Source organism: Physeter macrocephalus, chromosome 18 (assembly GCF_002837175.3).
Source record: "Physeter macrocephalus isolate SW-GA chromosome 18, ASM283717v5, whole genome shotgun sequence".
In the NCBI taxonomy this organism is placed as follows: Eukaryota; Metazoa; Chordata; class Mammalia; order Artiodactyla; family Physeteridae; genus Physeter; species Physeter macrocephalus.
Window position 1 is genome coordinate 95,932,903 of NC_041231.1, and position 13,840 is coordinate 95,946,742.

At 42.7% G+C, this 13,840-nt stretch overlaps 1 protein-coding gene across 2 annotated transcripts in view; it reads left to right on the plus strand.

Moving 5' to 3' along the window:
- Window positions 1-2,136: 2,136 nt before the first annotated feature.
- ATXN1 (ataxin 1) overlaps window positions 2,137-13,840 on the plus strand; it is a 328,762-nt gene continuing 317,058 nt past the window's right edge. For both annotated transcript variants that reach the window (XM_055079724.1, XM_028479267.2), the window contains exon 1: window positions 2,137-2,881. The gene's annotated coding sequence lies outside the window, so the exon portion shown is untranslated. The remainder of the gene's footprint in view (window positions 2,882-13,840) is intronic.

Here is a 13,840-nt window from a genome sequence, read left to right on the forward strand (position 1 = left end):
CAGGCTCAGCGGCCATGGCTCACGGGCCCAGCCGCTCCGCGGCATGTGGGATCTTCCCGGACCGGGGCACGAACCCGCGTCCCCTGCATCGGCAGGCGGACTCTCAACCACTGCGCCACCAGGGAAGCCCTAGACCACAGCTTTTGATTTACATTGCTGCTGCTTCTGCTTCTGCTGCTGCTTCTTCTTATAACTGTTCAGAAAATTATCACAAAAATACTTATCAAATTTTAAAATCCTGTAAGGATATCATCTGGAGTGAAATCCTTGTTTATATAGCTAACTTTCAGTGTTCCGGCATATCAATGAATGCTCTAGGCCTCTGGCATTCTTTTCTCCTTTCTGGACTTTTGGTCTTATCTCTAATTGTAACTTCAGCTGGCAAACAAGAATGTGCAGGCAAAGGAGATTAAACTCAAGCCAGTTTGTTTGGTGGGTGATTAGCAGCACTGCTGAAAAGTTTGCCGAAGGAGGAAAATATATTGCAGTTCTTGCTTAAAAGGAGGTGTGTAGAATTTTCAGTGGTTTTCTTTTGATAAAAATTGTTTCATGCTTGTTGCACTATGTGTAATTGAGGGTCGGCTATAAATCACAAAATGAATCACTTTCACATTCTTCACATCTACAGAGATAAGAATGGAAAATCTTGTCACTTTGATGAGTCTTTTTTTTTTTCTCCTCTGCAAATAGTCTAAGCCTTACTCCTCTGGACACCTGTCTTTGGCAGCCAGTAAAGGGCCCTGAGCTAATAATAGAGGCATTCTGCTTCTCCCAGATCAATTGGCTCTACTTGGTGACCAGAATATAGTCCAGAAATAAATTTCTTTCTTTAGGGCAAGAATAAAACAGAAAAAGAGAGAAAGAGTACCATGAGAAAGTATTGTGCTTTTGGTAAACTTTTCAGACCAACACATAACATTACACTCCGTGACATTATGCCCGTTAAGAGTCGGTGGGCATGAGTGATTAAACCCAGAGTCTAGTCAAGGCACAGATTAACTTGCTCTGTGATTTTAAGAGGTTCCTCACCCTCTCTGGGCCAGCAGCTTTATTTGCAGAAGAATCTTGGACTAGATGACAAAGACATTTCCAGTTCTAAAATACCAGGACATAAAGCTGGAAACAAATAAGAGAATTGCAGCAGTTTATTTTTAGTAAAAGAAGATTGATACCAGCCAATAACTCTCAGTGGGCTCACTTAAATCCTTTTCTCTCCAAATTCTGTTTTTACCAAAACGGTGAGCTAACGACAGTTTGTCGTGCTTTGAACTTCCTGGCTCAGTGTTGATTTGTATCAATATGTTACTGTTACACATTTGAGTGGGAGCTGAGTTACACGTCATGAAAACTGCTCAGAAAACTAATAAAATCGTTAGAACCTCACTTTCGGTGGGTATTGATAGCATCAAGAAAATAAAAAAGGCTTTGCCATTTTCAGGCAGTTGCTCTTCCAGCTAGACTGAAAGTATAACGGCCTTACACTCAACTCACTTGTTTAAAACATTAACCAAGAGTGGCCTTCTCCTCTTCAAAATCTCTAAGTGCCTACGTGAATTTAACCAGTAATACACAACTCCCCCCCCAAAAAAAAGTCCTTTTAAAAAACGTTGTGTATTCTATAAAGTAATAGCTTCAGAAGGCTTTCAAGGAATTGATTATTCACACAGCAACCTAGTGAGGCACAGAAAGTATATCCTCTCTCTTACAATTGGGTCATTGGATGATGAGCTCTTTGGCGATTGCCTCCGGACCTTTGGAGATTCATAGAGGGTTTACAGTTACAAGTAGGATGCAGTCACCATAGTTAGAGAACTGGGTGACAACCTTCCAATGGGCTTTCCGAATAGATGCGGAAGAGCTCAGAAAAGGCTCAAAAAGGATGCAAACGCCTTTTGAAGACCGTTTCCAGGCTCTCAAATGGCCATTGTCAAAGAACAAACAGTGGGGTGGATTTGACTAAGCATCAGAAGAGGCTGGAACAACACCCTGTGACAAGTGAGCCTTGGAAGCTCACAGGGCAGAAGAGAACTTTTCAGAGCGACCTTGTCACACACAGTTCTAATGTGTGGGCTTTATCAGCTGCTCTGAGTGGGGGTAAAGAGGCATGCATATTTTACCCATTCATTTCATATTCAGTGTGTAAAGTAAATGCCGCTTTCCAGCTTGGGTGGAGAAGGTATTTATCAAGATATGTCAAGAGTCAGAATGAAAACCCATCAATTACCTGTTTGTAGTGCAAAATGGAAAATGTCCTGTCTCTCACACTTTGCCTTTTCTGTTCAATCCTAGTAGCCTTCATTTAAAAATATTACGGTTAGGTCATTCAGTCTGAGTCTTTCGTGGGCAGAATTAGATGAATTTTAATTTGAAACATAACTTTCTCCACTTTCTGCCCTCGAGAGCTGCACATCAGTATCTCTGTTTTAACGTAATGAATCCTTCTTTATTTACTTATTTAAGTTGGTAAACTTGAAATTTTGCAAGCACGTTACCAGTCGTAGATGTCATAAGATGCAGCACCTGTCGAGCAGGCACTTTGTTCTTTTTTCTTCCTCCCTCCCTCCCCATCACCAGTATTTTGGGGCTCCATATGGAGATCAATTGTGCGATAGCTTCATTCTGGTAATTAACATGCTTGTTTGAGGTTATAAAATATACATCTGAGAAAAGCCAGGGATTTCCCCCTGAATATCAACGAATTGCTTGAAGTGGCATTTATTTTTCATTCTGACTTGGTGTTGTGTTTTGTTTGACTGCAGCATTCTGGAGCAAAATGAAAGAGTTTATTTTGAGGCCTCCAAAGTAGTGCTGCTACAGACCATGAACAAGAAAGAGAAGACCTCAGCCTGCACCAACGGTCTTGAAATGCAAATGGTCTTGGGTAAGTCATCCGAAGGACTTGGCGTTCATTAGCTGTAAATTTCATCCATCATCATTAATTTGGTGTCCCAGGCCATCGTATTCAAGTTCATGGTTATTTCTCTACAACCCAAGCAACAGGATGTTGAGGAAATGTTGATCCGGTGCTGCAGAGCCAAGAGAGCAATGACATTGACTTAGTGTGTTCCTTTCTGAAATTTGCAGAATAGCAGGATTTGAGCAGAATTGCATTTGTGGTTAGGAAAGACCAAAAAGCAAAAAAAAAAAAAAAAAAACCCAGACAACTAAACACACAAACAACAAACTTTATCTTCCCTATATTCCATTTCAGTGGACAGTGTAAGGGATTAATCATACAGGAGATAGTATATTCAATCTAGTGGCATGTTTGTTATCCTGTAAGTGAAATATTGGGACGAGCAAGGTGAGAGGCGTTAGGAGTTTCCAGATCCTGTTCAACAGGGTCTGTTGAGAACCTTTTAACTAAACATGGTACCCTGAATGACGGTCTTGGGGGTGGAGTGCAAATTCTCTGAACTATAAATAAATTCCAAACTCTACAGCAAAATAATGTGGACTTCCAAGGAAGTTTCATCAGTCTAGTTCAGTGTATTTCTTGGAAACAGAGACCTCAGATGGAATCCCAGTTCCGCTCACATATCTTGGTGACCTTGGACAGTGTATCCACCCTCTTGAAATGAGTCACCTGTAAAAACACCACTGTCTTGATGATGTCCGAGATCGCTTGCAAATTTAAAATTCCACGGCTCACTCTAATGAAGTTAATTAAATAATACCACCCTTTGATGCTTGCTCTTCTGAATTTATTGTGTGCCCTTGGCAAGTCATCATTCGCAGGGGGCTCCCTGGACCAGCCAGTGTGAAGAAAAGGTGGCAGGCACCTGGGGTCCTCCTTCCTTCTGGCACTGATCTTGTGACTCACCCCTTTGGTCAAGCAGGCCTTGCAGTATCTGGTTTATCATTTATTCCCTTGCAGCATTACAGAAAACATGGCACAGTGTTCTCTGAATATAATATTCGAATAAACGAGATAGGTTTCTTTTGAATTATTGTCTTCTATTTTTCTGTTGGGGATCTCACTTCTTCTTTCTCTGTGCTTGCAGTCACTGTGTTATTATCTGCCAGTCCTTTAACCCTGTGGAGCCCCAAACTTTGGTTTACGTTGAACGGAATTTATTATTTCCCTTTCTTACTAAATGTCCCTTTTCTGAAGCAGAGCTGCAAATGACACTTTAAATGATGCTCAGATGTCACTCTTGTTAGCAGCTGGCTGTCTGCCTCAGAGCAGTGCATTATTTGGGTTTCATAACAGCATTTTTTTTCTCTTAGAAATGTTAAATTACGAAGTGCAGGAAACCACATGAATGCGGAAGAATGAAAATGCAAGCAGTGTTATCTGGAGATGCCAGTTTTATGATTCTCCTGGTGACAGTCTCTTCCCTGCAGTCAACATAGGAAGTCTCTCTATCTGTTTGGTGACAGCGTTGTAGCTCCTGTCTCCACCTGCCTTCTTGCCTTGTCCTGCTGAATTGGGAGTTTGAGTTAAGACGACTGCATGGGGCTGTCTCTTTCTATCCAAGTCCTGCCTGACCACGAAGCCCGGCTCACGTTCACAAAGTTCTGCCCTTAACGCTCAGGACTTACTGACTGGCCTCTCCCTCTGAGCTCCTATAACAATTAGAGCCTGCATCTTAAAAAAAACAAAAACAAAACCAACAAAGAATCCAAACTCTATGGCTGTGCATTGCTTTCTGAGTTGCAGACTTGAGGGCAGGAATCAGATCATAGCCTGGTGGTTCTCAAAGGGGGTCTAAGCCCCAGCACCTCCCCCATCAGAATCACCAGTACGTGCGTATTAAAGCTGCAGATTTAGCAACCCCAGGCTCGATGAGTCAGAATTTCTGGGGATGCTGAGCCCAGGAAACTCACTACAGATAGCTCTTGCGCACTGAGGTTTGTGAGCAAGTGTCTCGGGCTACTTCTTCATCCTCCTCTTTGCCTCGTCGCCCGCAGCAGAGGGTCCAGATCTGAGCACATAGTAGGTGCCCAGGAAATGTTTGCTTGTTGATCTAAGCAGCATCAAACCATGATAGTTGTAATATCTCTTCAATCTCCTGACCTTTTCGGACATGAAGTCAGCGTATTCTCTGAACCCTGAGAAACCCCTTTTTGTCTAAATGTGTGAAGCGTTCCTCTAGGTCAGAGGCTCCTTTTTATGGCTCTTTCTCTGTCACCAGTTGACTCTTGACTGTCCCTGGTAATGGCAGTAACCCTAAGTCTAGTAGAGCAGGAGTATCAGCTGTGGGAGCTGGACTTGATGGAGCCGACGGGACGGGCGAAGGCTCTGAGGATGAGTGCAGTGCTGTGGTAACCTAGATGCTCTATCCCGGGCTCCCAAAGCCGCACCTTCTGCCCTTGGCAGTTCGTTTGTTTGTTTGTTTGTTTTGTTTGTTTTTGTTTGTTTTTGTTTTTTGCGGTACCAGGGCCTCTCACTGTTGTGGCCTCTCCCGTTGCGGAGCACAGGCTCCGGACGCGCAGGCTCAGCGGCCATGGCTCACGGGCCCAGCCGCTCTGCGGCATGTGGGATCTTCCCGGACCGGGACACGAACCCGTGTCCCCTGCATGGGCAGGCGGACTCTCAACCACTGCGCCACCAGGGCAGCCCTGGCAGTTTGTTTTGAGTGGTGTTTCTTTCAGCTGTTAGGGCTAGCAGGTTGTCAGTTTGGGTGGCAGGAGAACGGTCCCATTGCTGGAAGGGATAAAGTTAAGCTGCAATGGACACACATCAAAGCACCCACAGTGGCGGCAGCGGATTCAGGATTTGAATCTAATGTTCACAGGTAGCCATGGTGACACTTGGCTGCCTCCTTCCCTCCTCCACTTGCTTGAGCAAGGGCTTGCCTGGGCTTGGATGGTCTAGAAGAGATGTACAGGGTGGTGTTTGCTTCTGGGGCAGCTCCTGAGGGGCCTTTGCTGGAGGATCCAGAACTGGTAGAACATCTGACAGTTCGAGTTGGAAACCAAATAGAAGAACTCACAGCCAGCCTACGAGGGAACAAGTAGGGGAATCAGGAAATTTATTAGCTGCTAGGATAACCACTACCACATGCATTAAACCCTTTTTTTTGCAGCTTTCTTTGACTCTTGCTTTGTCACAGTTTTTCTTAGCATAGTTGTACCAAAGCTGAATAAAGTGTGTGTTCCTAGGTACATTCAAGCCCAGTGACGGGAGAGCATCTTCTTCTCGGTCTCTGTCTAATCTCAACTACAGGAGGTGCGGTTAGCAGAATGGTATATACCAGAGTGGATTGGGCTTGGGCTTTTTCTCAGAGTCTCATTTAAGGGAAGAAGAAAAAAACGTGGGTTTCTAAAGCAACGTTAAGGACAAAAGAGGCATTTTAATATGTGCTTCGTGGAGAGCTGACTAGATTTTCATCTGCTTGGCTTCTTCCAGATATAAGATGTTGATGTAAGTATCTTGGAGCCTTTGTTAAAGGCTTTCAGGTGAAAGGATAACTAGGGAGAAAATTAAAGGCATGGGAAAGCACGTGATTTTTGCAAAATACCAGATGCTGGCATGGCTGTTTGGGAGGTCTTTATTTCCTTTTTAAGTAGCCATATGTGGTTGGAAAAGAGAAAAACTGTTTGTAAAGGAGCATTTGTCTAGTTAGAAACTATGTCACTTGTGTTGTTTACCGAGAGGCAGCCTTGAGAATTGCAGGGTTACCAAACGGCCACCTGAATCCATGGGCCCTGCTTTTGGAAGGCAGATAAAAGAAAAGAGCCAGCCTAGTACCCTCCTTGAATGCCATCGTCGGAAAGCTCTTTAAATTCTTTCTAGCTCAGAGGAGTTAGTTACCCTTCACGTCCCTGAGCCGCTGTTTCGCAAAGCAGTACCAAGCATGCCTTCTGTGAAATGTGTTGTAACTCACTCTTCTCCTGATACCATCACGGGCTAATAATTACATCAGTCCTTCAGAGCAGCTGTGTGGTTTGGTATAACTGTGAGTGAAACCACACCGGTTCAGGAAATGCAGTGAATTGTCTTCTAATAGGCATCATCAAAGCTGATGTCGATTGACTTGGAAGGCACCCTTCCTTGGTGAGAATTTGAGAGCTTCGAAGGGAGGTTTTTGCACTGCCTCAAAAGAAATTAGAATTAAACGGCCACATTTACACACTGTTGGAGTGAAAACGGAAACTTGCCCGCGTTCATTCCTGCACACGCTCTCCCTGAAGGCGTCATCACCTCGTGGCATCATTACCAGCTCTGCTCGAATGACTAACATTGCTCTCCCTTCCTCCTCAGAGTTTAAGGTCATTGGTTTCCTACTTCCTCCCGGACGGCTCCATTTTGAATATTCCAAAGGTGTCTTCAACTGGAGTCTAAACCTGTACTTGTCCCTCTCCTGTCTCCCTTTATGGATTCTTTGTTTGGAGAAACAGGATCACCAACCAGCTAGCCATTGATGCTGGTCACCTCCTCCTCTTCCTGTACTTCATCCCTTGACCACAAACTGCGGTTTTGCCTCTTCAATCTGTTACAGTCTACCCCTTCTCCCTGTCTCCTCGCCCTTGTTCTCTTTCAGGCTGTTAGCATTATTTGCCTGGACCACTGCAGCCACTTCCAGAAGAGTATTCTTGTCTTAAATCTTTCCCTTCTGTGTTCCATTCATCCTACTATTTTAAGAATTACCTTCTTAAAGAAAGGATCTGATTGAATTATTCCTGAAAAACCCTGACAGTATGCGGAAGTATGGAAGGGTGTTTCTAATACACTATTAAGTGTAAAATTCATAATTCAGAATTGTCTAGACACATTGGTTACAAAGTAATGGTGAAAATGGGTGCCTGTCAACAAAGACTAGTAGTAAATAAAGCAAAAATGAAGATGTTTACAGTATGAGGGCGATTGGTACTTCTTTTTTCAAAAATGATACACTCTTGATGTTTTCCGGAGTAATGAATGAATATGATGAAATGAAGGGAAACATATAAAGGATTTTGTTAGCTTTTCCTTCCCTTTAAGATAAAATGTGAATTTCGTTTGCATGACATTCGTGACCTCCTAGGAACTCATTATCAGCTTAGCATTTAAATTTCATCTGCCATCCATCCCATCTCTCCACACAATGCTTCCTTCGGTTCTGAACATACTATGTATTTTAATAATCATGCCTTTCTTCTTGTTGATTCTTCTGCATGAAATTCTGTTTCTCTACCCAGTGGACTCCTCATTCATTGAGGCCTAATGGAAATGTCCCCTCTTCCTCTACATGTACTAGAAGTCTTTGTTTCTGTACTGTCTCTGTGGATGGCTCATGAGGGTGGAGATTGGCTTATTTTAAACCTTGTATTCCAAGTCTTAAGCCCATTCCTGCATATAATATAGCTTAATACATATTTATGGAAGATGAGCAGAAAGGAAAGACTTCATTTATAGATCCTTCAGGTGAGATGTAACATTTTTCAGATAAGCTCGGTGCTAATTAACTTGTTGTAAAAATGATAAAAAGTACATGTTTTTGGTTAAATAATTTTTACAAAAGTCCTTGAATTCAGCATCAGACCATTTTCGCTAAACTGCTAGGGTGGATCCTTGGTGTTTGAAAATTCTAACATCAGGGAGGATCACGTCAGCTTCTCGGTAGCCATATTTGTGAAGTTACTAGAAATTGCTTTTTTTAACTGTTTTATGTCATGAAAAATCATATCGGCCAAATCAGAAATCCAAAGAAATAACACATCCAGTGCTGGCAACATAATATGAATATGTGGTATTTTTTCCTAAGGGACTTTAAAAAGCCAAGACTGGATAACAGGAAAGGATTGATGTAACATTTTCAATTCCGAAAGTCTATTCTACTCTAGAAATACACTTGTTACTATTTTTTCATTTCTAAGAATTCTATTTGGTTAAAATATCAAAGGAGAAAAAAATATCTTGGCTTAAATAAAATGAAAAGTCATCTTCAAAATTAATTTGGCATCCCTGAAAGTTCCTTTTCAAAGGGTGGAGTAGGATGGTTTTTTAGTATCACGTGTTAAAATTGCCACTAAAAATCATCATTCGCACTTGTTTGCAAGGAATTCAGATGGGATTTGATGGGATTGAATGTATGAGGCGTGTTATGCATCTTTTTAAAGAATATTTTGTCATCAGGGTAAGATTGTTTTAATACTTAATTGTATATTATTTTATAACATTATGTATAATTTTTCCTATTAATGTTAGATGATAGATGATATAATTGCATAAAAATGCAAGAGGATCTATAGACAAATGATTAGAACTAATGAGTTATTCAGCAAGATTGAGGTTTGACAGGTTTTTTGCATGATATTCTTACCCAATTTTCAGTTTTCTTGCCTATAAAATTATGCCAAAAGTTGAACCATAATCAGATGACCAGATTAAGAAATTGGTCAGTCAACAACATTGAGCACTGACGAGATGTGTTATATACCACATCACTTCTCAGCCTTTCATGTTAGTTGATCTTTGTCTGTTTGCCACAGTGAAGAACCTTTGCCACATTTTCTTCTTTTCCTGTCCTGAGCATCGCATTCATGTAAAAGCCCAACCCTTCGGCTGTCTAGAAGATGCGTCCAGTAACAGACCAGGGCTTGCGTGAATGCATGCAGACTTGCCATTCACTGTTAGTTATTCTCTGGTGCACCATCCACGGGGCTGCAGTGTTGCCCGGTGACTGCTGCAGTTCATTTACCAGGAGATGCCGGCTGTCGAATTGCCCTTTTGTGAGAGCCAGTACTCGAAAGCATTCTAAATACCTGGTGACAAAAACTCCAGCAGGCAGTAGAGCACTGCAGTTTTCAATACAGCTTCAGGTGCTACCCAGGGTAGTAGGAGCTTATGTTGAACTGCCCTCTGCAGACCATGTATAGGGGTCCGTGGGGTGATACTGTGGCTGTAGTTTCCTGAGGTTGTTTAGCATTGGTGAGCACAGGCAGACGTGTCTGTAAGCTATAGTAGCGTCAATTAGGAAGTCTCTTCCTGAGACTTTAAGGGTCTACAGAACAGGGTACCTTGATGGATCTGAAGTTTTAAAATCTAGCCCCGAAAGAACTGATTATGGTCATCATAGATTTTTTTTTTTTAAAGCATTTAACTGTATTACCTACAAATTCGTATTTATTTCACACTCCATAAATTAGTTAACAGTGTGTCCATAGACCTCTTTTTCTTTCTTTTTTTGGCCGCACTGTGCAGCTTGTGGGATCCTAGCCCCCGACCAGGGATCGAACCCGCCCCCACCCCCCCCCGGCATTTGAATCACAGTCTTAACCACTGGACCGCCAGGGAAGTCCCATAGATTTTTAAAAATAGTACATAGTAAATTGCCACAATGCTGTTGGGAAACAATGTAATGCAGTGTAAGAGCGTAGGTTCTAGAGGCAAACTTCCTGGGTTTGAATACACATCTGCCCCTTACTAGCTGTGTAATGTTCAGCAAGTAACTTAACCTCTTTGGGTCTTGGTTTTTCCATCCATGGAATAGGGAAAATAAAGCAGCATCTTTCAGAGTTGTGAGAACAAAATGAGTTAATGCACATAAAGCTGTAACAAAATGTTAGCTGTTATTATCATGTCACTTTCATGGTGTTCACTTAGACGGTTCCTCAGTTTGTAATAAAATTTTTCCAGCCTTCGCCTTCCTTCAAACTGAGTTTATGAATTTATGCTCAATTAGGGAAGGGGAAACTGTGGGTGAGCCCAGCTAGGGAAGGTGAAGAAATGCCGTGGGAACACAGAGGAGTGAGAGACTTGGTCTCGTTGGGGGTGGGGAGGACCTGGAGGAAGCGTTTTGGGCTAGACATGGAAGCGAGGCAAGGGTCCCAAATGGCAGAGGTGGGAGCGGGGCCTTCCAGACAGGACGGAGAGTGACAGAGGTGAGAAGGGAGGGGCTGTGTGTGCCGGAGGAGCCCTGGGGACTGGTTTGGTCCAGTGTAAGGTGTGTGAGGTGGAATAATGAGAGCTTGGGAGGAAAGACATTGATTTAATAATGATGAGGATAATAATAATTAATGTGAATTCCTAATTGAATAGCCATCTCACACCAGCTTCTGAGATTGGTGCTTTACATAAATTAGCTCTGATTGCAATTCACTGCAACATAGTTACCCCCATTTTACAGATGAACAATTGAATTAATCTCATATTAAGGGTGGGAATTTTTTCTTAAGTGGTGGAGAGCCATTGAAGGTTTTGGAACGGAAGAGGGTCGTGATCAGACTTAGCAGTGATTTACTTATCTGCTGTTAGACTCTTAAGTTCCCCGAAATTAAAGACACATCTTACACATCCCTGTGTTCCCCACGAGCCATAGCACTAGACCTTCAGCCTGGTGGATAGTCTGTAAATACTGGTGGAGTCTCTTTTAAAAGCTTCCTCGACAAAACTTGGGGGACACTTTTTGTACATTTTACCTTTTAAAGAGAAAACGAATTTAAGAATACTTAATAAATCAATTTCTTTGTGTCTGTACCTATTTCATTCATCTCATCTGATCCTCACCAAAAAATTTAAAGACAATGAGTATGACTCTTCCACTCAAGTTGTATGTCATTATAATGCGTGAGGTTATTGGTGCTGAAGAGTATCACACAGCTTGTAGGAATAAAGCTAGGATTCAAACCCTGGACTCTCCCCCACCCCTTGCCTGTACTCTGCCATCACCCCCTCCCTCTGTCGAGCCACTTCTGATTTCCGGTCTCCACTAGGGTTGTCTCTTCCGCTGGTTTAAAGGGCACTTTGTTAGCACTCTGCTGCTTTCAGAGAAACTAAAGCCCTACAAGGACCTAATCTACTTTGTTGGAGTTGATGGGAAAGAAATTATTTTCAACTGTCCTCAGGACCAGCATTCTTCTAAATGACACTGCTGGCAGGTGGTCATTTCTAGGAGCCCATCAAATTAGCCACTTGTGTAAGAGCCTGGTGTCCTCTGTTGGGTTGGTGTGTAGAGTAAACTTGTCCTTCACAGTACAATAGAGTTTGGGAGTGAGTACATTGCAAGAGCCTTAAATGCTTTGCTTCTTCCACCTGATTGAAACCAAATTTATGATACTAAAAACACTTAGCAACTGGCCCAGAGCAGCGTTTGCTTCCAAATGCTGCCTGGAATTTGGAGTGACATTTAGTGAAAGGGAAAGTTCAATTCCGACTATCAAAGGTAATGGCCAGTGAACCTACATGCACATGTTATGCAAATTCAACCTAAATCTGTATTTATTAACTTGACAAATTTTGGAGCGGTTATCTGCTCTACGAAATTGAGTAAGGTCCTGCAAAATATCAGATCATCCGCTTAATGCATTTAAATCAGGACTTCTGAATATTTGGCACCCATGCTGGTGCCGACGTTCAGAGGTGTAAGCTCAGCTGCAGCTGTACCCGCTTTGCAGGAGTGGACATTTATTTCCTGGTGAGTATCCACACTGGTTTCACCCCTTTCCTTGCCTGTACTACTCTCATCCACTTGGGAGAGGCAGTGAACCAGCTTGCATTTCCGTAATGCCTACTAAGAAGAGTTCAGAATTTTTTAGATTCCATCTTTTGACCGACTTGCCTTTTCTTCTTCTTTTGGGCGATTTTTAAATTACTCATTCTGTCTACCTGCCTCTGTCCAACAACAGGCAGAAACACGTGACGGCTGCTCTTGGAAAAATTGGTGAATTGTAGCCCTCCACTTGCGGTGATGTTACGCAAAGCAGAAGTATTCCTTTTTGCATAGAAGCAGAAGCAGTGTCATTTTACCGCAGCAATGAAATTGTAGTAGAGATGAACATAATTCATCTTCTATTTACATCTTTAATGAGCCACAATTAAAAGTAGTGAGTTGACGTGTCAGAGCGATTGGTTTATTTTCAGATTTCTATTCTAGCCGCGGCTGGCTGCTGATCTAAGCGGTACTCCACTGGCACCCTGGAGCTCGGAGAGCCTTAAGAAAGCAAGCCTGGAAGGGGCTGATCTACTTCCTGAAAGTTAATGAAACAGTAATGACTTTCTGCTGGCCTAAGGTAGACATTTGCCTCTAATCCCAGAGGCCTGTGATTCTTGAATCTTCTTTCAGGGTACATCTTTTTCTTCTGGTGCAGGGGCTCTGTGGATTGATTTCAAGTTGAGGTGCTCAGAGATTTTTCTCTCTTCTTATTTTCTCTGGCCGTAAGTAAGATGCACTGGAGGGCTCTCCCTGCACTGGGTTCCTGGCGCAGGGCAGAGCGTGTTGTAAATGGCCCTTTCACCAGCCGTGCCTGAGCCCAAACCTAAGCTCGTTGATTTCAGGGGCACCGTTCCTCCTGGTGTCATCCACATTTCATTGTAACCACTGAGTTTAGTTTACATGGTGGCACTGATCTGAGATACCCTCTCAGGAACCTTTAGATGGGTTTCCAGAGACTAGGCATCACTGCATAATCAATTACTGTGGATGACAGGTTTTCCTGCCACGGTAGTAAAGCCACATATACTGGAATTCTTTTAACAGCTCATCTAAAACATACTGTTTAAACATTTCTGCTGTGGCCACCTGAACTCAGCAAAAATGTGTGCAGAAGTATTTATGATACACTTGATGTTGAAGAGGACTGTAATGAACTATGTAGAGCTTGGCCATTTACAAGTGTCCACACCCTTGTGATGGTCGCATATATGCCGAGTGTATTACGGACCGGGCACAGTTGTCTCGAAGCTAATGCCACTTCAGCTTCAAAGCCTCTCACTTGTACAGGCCCCTTCTAAGGCCCGGTATCGAATTTTATGAACTCTTTTTTAAAGACCCACTCCTCCCCCTATTCACCCCTCCATCCTTTGCCTAACTTTATAAGCTTCAGACCCCGCAAACTAGATCCACCTCTGATTAGGAATATATATAAATGTGCTTATGTGTATATTAATTAAATATATTCATTTCTCCTTCAT